Below are 6,142 nucleotides of genomic sequence, written 5' to 3'. Positions count from 1 at the left end.
TCCCATTGAAGTGCTGTGGCGTGATCTGAAGCAGGCCGTTCAGCGCAAGACATCCCAAAAATATACATGAACTGAAACAGTTTTGCATAGAGGAATAGGCCAAAATACCTCCTAACCGCTGCTCAGGTCTGACCAGCCGCTACAGAAAGTGGGGATTGAGGTTTTTGTCATAAAGGAGGTTCCACTAGCTCCTTAATATAAGGGTTCACGTACTTTTTCCATCAATGACCTTGATTGTTTAAACCATTTGGTCAATAAAGAAACAGCAATGTCAAATGTTGGGCTTGTGTTGTTTGTTAAATCAGACTCTCTTTATTAATTATTATGACTTAGATAAAGATAAGATCACATGTTAGGAGCCATTCATGCAGAAATCCACATCATTCCGAAGGGCTGTTTACAAAAGTTTTTCTCCCAACTGTATGTGAGAGAAAAGAAGAGACGCTCACTGAGTAAGGTGGGGTTGTAGCTTTGCAAATCAAAAGGACATTTGTACGCTCAAAATGGGACAGGAGCACCCCAGATGGTACTCAAACCCACAATCCCTGGCTTAGGAGGCCAGTGTCTTAGCCATTAGGCCACTGCGCCACACTGGGTGAGGTCGATCATGCTGATGAAGAGCCAGTTTTTTTTCCTTTGCTTTTTCAAAGGGATCCCCAAAATTAGGGAAGTTAGGCAGCAGAAGGTTTACTGTGACCTGAGAAGGACCGGCATCCAATCACGGTGGTACACACACACACGCTCTCACTCATCTGAGCTACACGGCTACCAAGATGATCTCAGTTGCGCCGAGCTGGTACGGAACATATTGAACTCATCGACGGCGAATTGTCTCTCAGACAGGCTTTTCACCTCTGAGCTCCCTGACTGACAGTAATCAGCTAGGTAGTGAAACAGTCAGCTGCTTCTAAGCCTTAAACAGCTGCATCTCGGCGCTTCCACAGAGAGATGATTTGAAAGCCAAACATCGCCCATTGGGAACACCTTACTATCACTAGTTTAAGAGACTCTTAAGGTCTTGCAGAGGTGCCTGTCTAATAGCATGCGCTTTGCAAGCTATAGGTGTTTAGGCTGAGGCAGAATGCCTGTTAACAAAATGTTTTTCTAAAGGGGCCTCGCACTCTTTTCCAAGCAATGGTCACCATCCCCACCGAGTGTCACAATGTAGTCATGTCCTAGGACATCACCTGTTAGTCTCCATTTGTCTGCCACTAACACTTTAGGTTACGGGGTCACAACCGCACCCCAAAGACCAGAGGAGCTGTTGTCGTTCTGGCGGCGCAGATTGGGCTGAAGGTGGGGCGCTTGAATCTCGCTGTTGGAGGCCGTCTGAAACTGACCCAAGCCTTTCCCTTGAATTAAATGTAAATAAGAAATGAACCCCAGATGCATATGGAATCAATCACGTGTTTCCTTTGAGCCGTTTCAGAGACTGCTCCAGAGTTTACCTTGCACAGATGCGCAAAGATTAATGATGGGGGTGCACGCTTCCAGGCGTCTTACAACTGTAGGGACTGATTAGAGACAATTCGTAGCTTGTGCTCATTTCCCTCTATTCCCCGTGTTGCAGTGGTAGGATGACGTAAATTCCTGCTTCGACACGTAACGGCATTATAATCAAGTGCAGGAGCTGAGGGCTTTAGTTTTGTTTCGTTTTCTATGGCGTTCGTAAGCGCGCAAATCAAAGGCAATTCCTGCGTCTAACACGAATGTAAATGCTTTTGAAAGTGCAGTGTGGTGCAGCTTGTAAAATCCTTGTCCACATTTTTGGTTTGTTGATGTTTTTTCTGTCTGCCAAAGTTGCATTTTGACATCCGGACTGGGGGACTTTATCATTTGAACGTGAAGCCAGCCTTAAACCCTCTGAGGCGTGTCTGTCTGCCGGCACGAATCTTGTGAAAGGTATTTTTTTTAACGGAGAGCAACTTTAAAAACGTTTCCGCAGCCAAATCGCAGTCCGTGTTTGATTATAGGAGAATTGCGGCGGCGGCGAGCTCGCATTTGTCGTGCTCGAGTGGTTAAGGCGATGGGCTCGAAATGCGTTGGGGCTTCCCCGCGCAGGTGCGAAACCTGCTGACTCCGGCGTCTGCCGCACGTCGCCTTGTGCCTGCGCGGCAGAGGCGAAGTGCCGCTTTTCCTTTCCTGGTACTATAACAACGCGAAATCGCTTGGACCCGCTGCCATGGAAATCAATTCTTCAGATAACTACACATTTTGCGTTCGCACCTCTGGTGCTCTACTTATGCCTTTGAAAACCTAATGAATAAAGCTGAAAGAACCGACACGATATGTAGGTGCTGGTAAAGCACGCAGTCAAGAACTGTTAACAGCAAGGGTTTCAGTGGGTTAACTGAGGAGAAGGCGTGATCGCTAATTGTTGACTTTTTATTTGGTGTTAGAAACACTCTTACTGTGCATGACGTGCAACAAATGTAGCCACAGAAATTGCATCACGCTTTCATGTATGCTATTGCAGACACCAACGTTGCCTAGATAGAAAACCGAAAAAGCCGTGGGTTTGCTTGCTGGTCTGAAGGATCTCTCTTCGAATCTCTATCATTTGTCAATGGAAGTAAAAGGCGCTGCAATCTCATACGTTCAGAATCAAACCCGCAGCTGTTGTTCGACTTTTTTTTCTTGACTAATTACAACTGAGTGTCGCATGAGCAGTTACATAAACTTGTCTGGTATATTTGAACACAAATGCCGTTCTTCAATTAAAACTAACAGTACATTGTCAGGGACATTCAGTTCTATACAAACAAGAGACAGACAAGAGAATATTTCTACCGTTCATGTGGACTACGTGTTGACTTACTGATCGGAATAATTGAAAGGTTCGGGCTCATAGCCGATGCAGTGCGTGCTAATTAGAACAGCAACGCTAAGCTCTCAGCACCGTACTGAGCCCAGGTGTTTTTCTAAAGCTGTCAGGTGCAGTTCATTTACATGAAGGAAATATCTTACTGGGTACGATTACAATGCAGTAAGTAGCACAGACTACTTAGGGAGTAGCCCGATGTGTTTAAAAACGACCCGAGCCAGGCAGGAGTCGAACCTGCAATCTCCTGATCCGTAGTCAGACGCGTTATCCATTGCGCCACTGGCCCTGGTGTGACACTGCAGGACTGTAACCCAGTGAGATGAGCACTGCACCTAGTAAAATATTACCCCCGGTCCATTCTTTTCCAAAAGTGAGAAACACCTGTTTTCTACATTTTGTCTGTTTTAAAACCATATCTCTTTAAACCAAACCAAGAGTTTGTCTTTTGCACTGATATTCTGATTCATTTCGATTTCAAAGAAAAAAAAAACATTACCTTCCAAAGCATCATAAAATTGTCCCTTCCTCCAGACTCTACTTCTCTCTTGTAGTAGTACAGCAGACCTTTCCAGGTGAGCAGATCACAGAGTCCGAAATGAGCTTCCTCCATCAAGCAAAGTACCTGAACATGACTCTGTCTTCATAAAAGCGCCCCTGTAATAAAGAAATTAAATCCGAAATCAAGAGGGCAGTTGCCTACTGAAGTTCAAGAAGTCATCAATTTTAACCCAGCAACACATTAAAGGCTGCATCTATACAAGTACGATTCTAGAAATGCTCACCAGATTACGTTTTAAGAAGGAACTGTGCCTCAGGTTCCGCCGAGATCTTAACTCGGATGGCAGGATTCAGAGTCCGGAGTGCGGACTGATGGCGCACGGAGGGTCCATATACTGTGGATCCCTCAGTGATCTTCCGCGTATTCAAACCGCCAGCGTGTGACTCCCCTGTCCCCGTGACCTCATTGCTCTGCTCTCGCCTCTGTGGAGCTGAGCCCGACTCATGGTAAAGTGGAAAAAAATATGCCCTCATCGTGGGATTTACTCTGGATCGAGGATAGATGTCACTTTTTTATCGTTGAACAGGATGTATGTGATGTGGCGACTAGGTTCAATATTGTATCCTTTTAAAAGATTAAGGACTGGGGTGAGCGTGATTTACCACCCTTTCAGCTAAGAACCCGACATGAGCACCGTTTAAGCTGCATAGACTCGGTCGTTTAACTCTTCTCCATTAGCAGGGTTAAGGTTAAAGAAAAAAAACATTGCTGACTTCTTTTTTTTTGCCAGCCGCTAGCGCTGATTAGCAATGTTTGTATTTCATGTTTTGCAAGTTCCATCCATTTTAAGAAAAACAAGTCGCGTTAAAGACAGGAAATGAATACTTGCATTTAATTAAGTCTAGCCGTAGGCGGTTGTCTGTAAGGACCAGTTCTGTTCGAGAAGACAGAACAAAGAAGGCACCACTGGGATTCGGACTCAGGATCTCCTGTTTAAGAGACAAGCGCTTTAACCAACTAAGCAACGGCGCCCCGGTAGTGTTGTCCTTTTGCAGCCACTTGGACACACCACTCAGACACATCTGCATTCGGTGTGTGCTCCGCCTGCTCGCTGAGCAAGTTGCCACCTTTACATACAATAGCAACATCGACACCAAGAGAAAGGATGACAAATGGCTTTTATCTGGAACTTTTCATGTCCAAGGAGCTCAATGTGCTTTCTGTGTACAACAGGGCCACTGAACTCCACAATGGCCACTGAACCACAGCAGTGGCTTGCTGGCTTGACATCTCCCAAGGAAAATGTTGAAATCGCATGTGGAACAGGAAAAGGACCCTTGAGTACGAGGGAAAAAAAAGAAAAAGATCATCTGGAGCGCGCCAACCCATGTCTGGACAGCCCAGTTTCATCGACGAGGTGGCCGAGTGGTTAAGGCGATGGACTGCTAATCCATTGTGCTCTGCACGCATGGGTTCGAATCCCATCCTCGTCGCTCTCTACGTTTGACGTTGGCTCTCCTTTTGTTTGCTCCAGTACTAGAGCCTTACATTTTCTAGCGGTGGCTGAACATGGTATAGTAGGCTAACGTTGGTATCGAGCAGTGGTAGTAACAGTATTTACGTGCCGCTGCTGCCAAGTGGCTCTGGGTTGAGACCGCGTTTTCACTTACTTGCAGCACAAATGGAGAAAGCGATTTTTGACAGTCTCTCGAGAGACTGCGCTAGGTGTTTAGGGATAGACTTTGTCAGTTCCCCCTGGGATGATGGCCTCTCAAATAGTTTGTGATTCCTCTAGACGTTTATACAGTAGAAGCCTGCTTCGTGGCTTAAATCCAAGCTAAGGAAACGAGTTAGAGGTCTGATGCAGAACTGCGAATTCAATGAAGGGGAACACTACAGTACATTGCACTGTATGTGTGAGGAAAGCTGCCCCCTACTGTTCCTTGTCGACCGAACAGAGGACTGTAAAGGATACCGCCAAGAAACTTTAGGATGCTGGTTGGAATCCAGCTCCAAAGAAGCCCCTTTGGGTGTTATGTAATCAAAAAGTAAGAACAGAGAATCTCCCTTTGATCAAAAGCGCAACAGAACTGTTTTCCGTGGAGCAGGTTTCAGACCCGTAGACCTGTTTTATTTGTAGGGCAGGGCGCATTCCCAAACGCGAATCTCCTGTTTTAGAAATGCTTTGGGCGGCATGAAGTGAAAATAAGAAGTGGGCTCCAGATGCACATGGAAGCAATCAAGTGTTTCATCCGAGCTGTTTCAAAGACTGCTCAACAGCTTTCCTTTTACAGAGGCCCAACGATTAATGATGGGGGCCCTTCAATGTGCCTTACGACTCTAGGGAGTGATTGAGACGATTCGTAGCGTGTGTTCATTTCCCTCTATTCCCCATGTTGCAGTGGTAAGATGACGTAAATTCCTGCTTCGACACATAACGGCGTTATAATCAAGTACAGGAGCTGAGGGCTTTTGTTTTGTTTCGTTTTCTATGGCGTTCGTAAGCGCGCAAAACAAAGACAATTCCTGCGTCTAACACGAATGTAAATGCTTTTGAAAGTGCAGTGTGGTGCAGCTTGTAAAATCCTTGTCCACATTTGTGGTTTGTTGATGTTTTTTCTGTCTGCCAAAGTTGCATTTTGACATCCGGACGGGGAGACTTTATCATTTGAACGTGAAGCCAGCCTTAAACCCTTTGAGGCGTGTCTGTCTGCCGGCATGTATCTTGTGAAAGGTTTTTTTTTTAACAGAGAGCGACTTTAAAAAGGTTTCCGCAGCCACCTCGCACTCCGTGTTAGATTATAGGAGGAATGCGGCGG

General features: G+C 45.8%; 2 non-coding genes across 2 annotated transcripts; one reads left to right on the top strand and one right to left on the bottom strand.

The window, feature by feature from the left end:
• Nucleotides 1-3,037: 3,037 nt before the first annotated feature.
• On the bottom strand, nt 3,038-3,110 carry trnar-acg (transfer RNA arginine (anticodon ACG)). The gene has a single exon. It is a non-coding gene; the product is annotated as a tRNA-Arg (tRNA).
• Nucleotides 3,111-4,734: 1,624 nt separating this feature from the next.
• On the top strand, nt 4,735-4,816 carry trnas-gcu (transfer RNA serine (anticodon GCU)). Its single transcript has one exon. It is a non-coding gene; the product is annotated as a tRNA-Ser (tRNA).
• Nucleotides 4,817-6,142: the final 1,326 nt, after the last annotated feature.

The sequence above is a fragment of the Lepisosteus platostomus genome, unplaced genomic scaffold, assembly GCF_059453375.1.
Source record: "Lepisosteus platostomus isolate fLepPlt1 unplaced genomic scaffold, fLepPlt1.hap1 Scaffold_42_H1, whole genome shotgun sequence".
In the NCBI taxonomy this organism is placed as follows: domain Eukaryota; kingdom Metazoa; phylum Chordata; class Actinopteri; order Semionotiformes; family Lepisosteidae; genus Lepisosteus; species Lepisosteus platostomus.
This window is presented reverse-complemented; position numbering and strand designations above follow the sequence as displayed.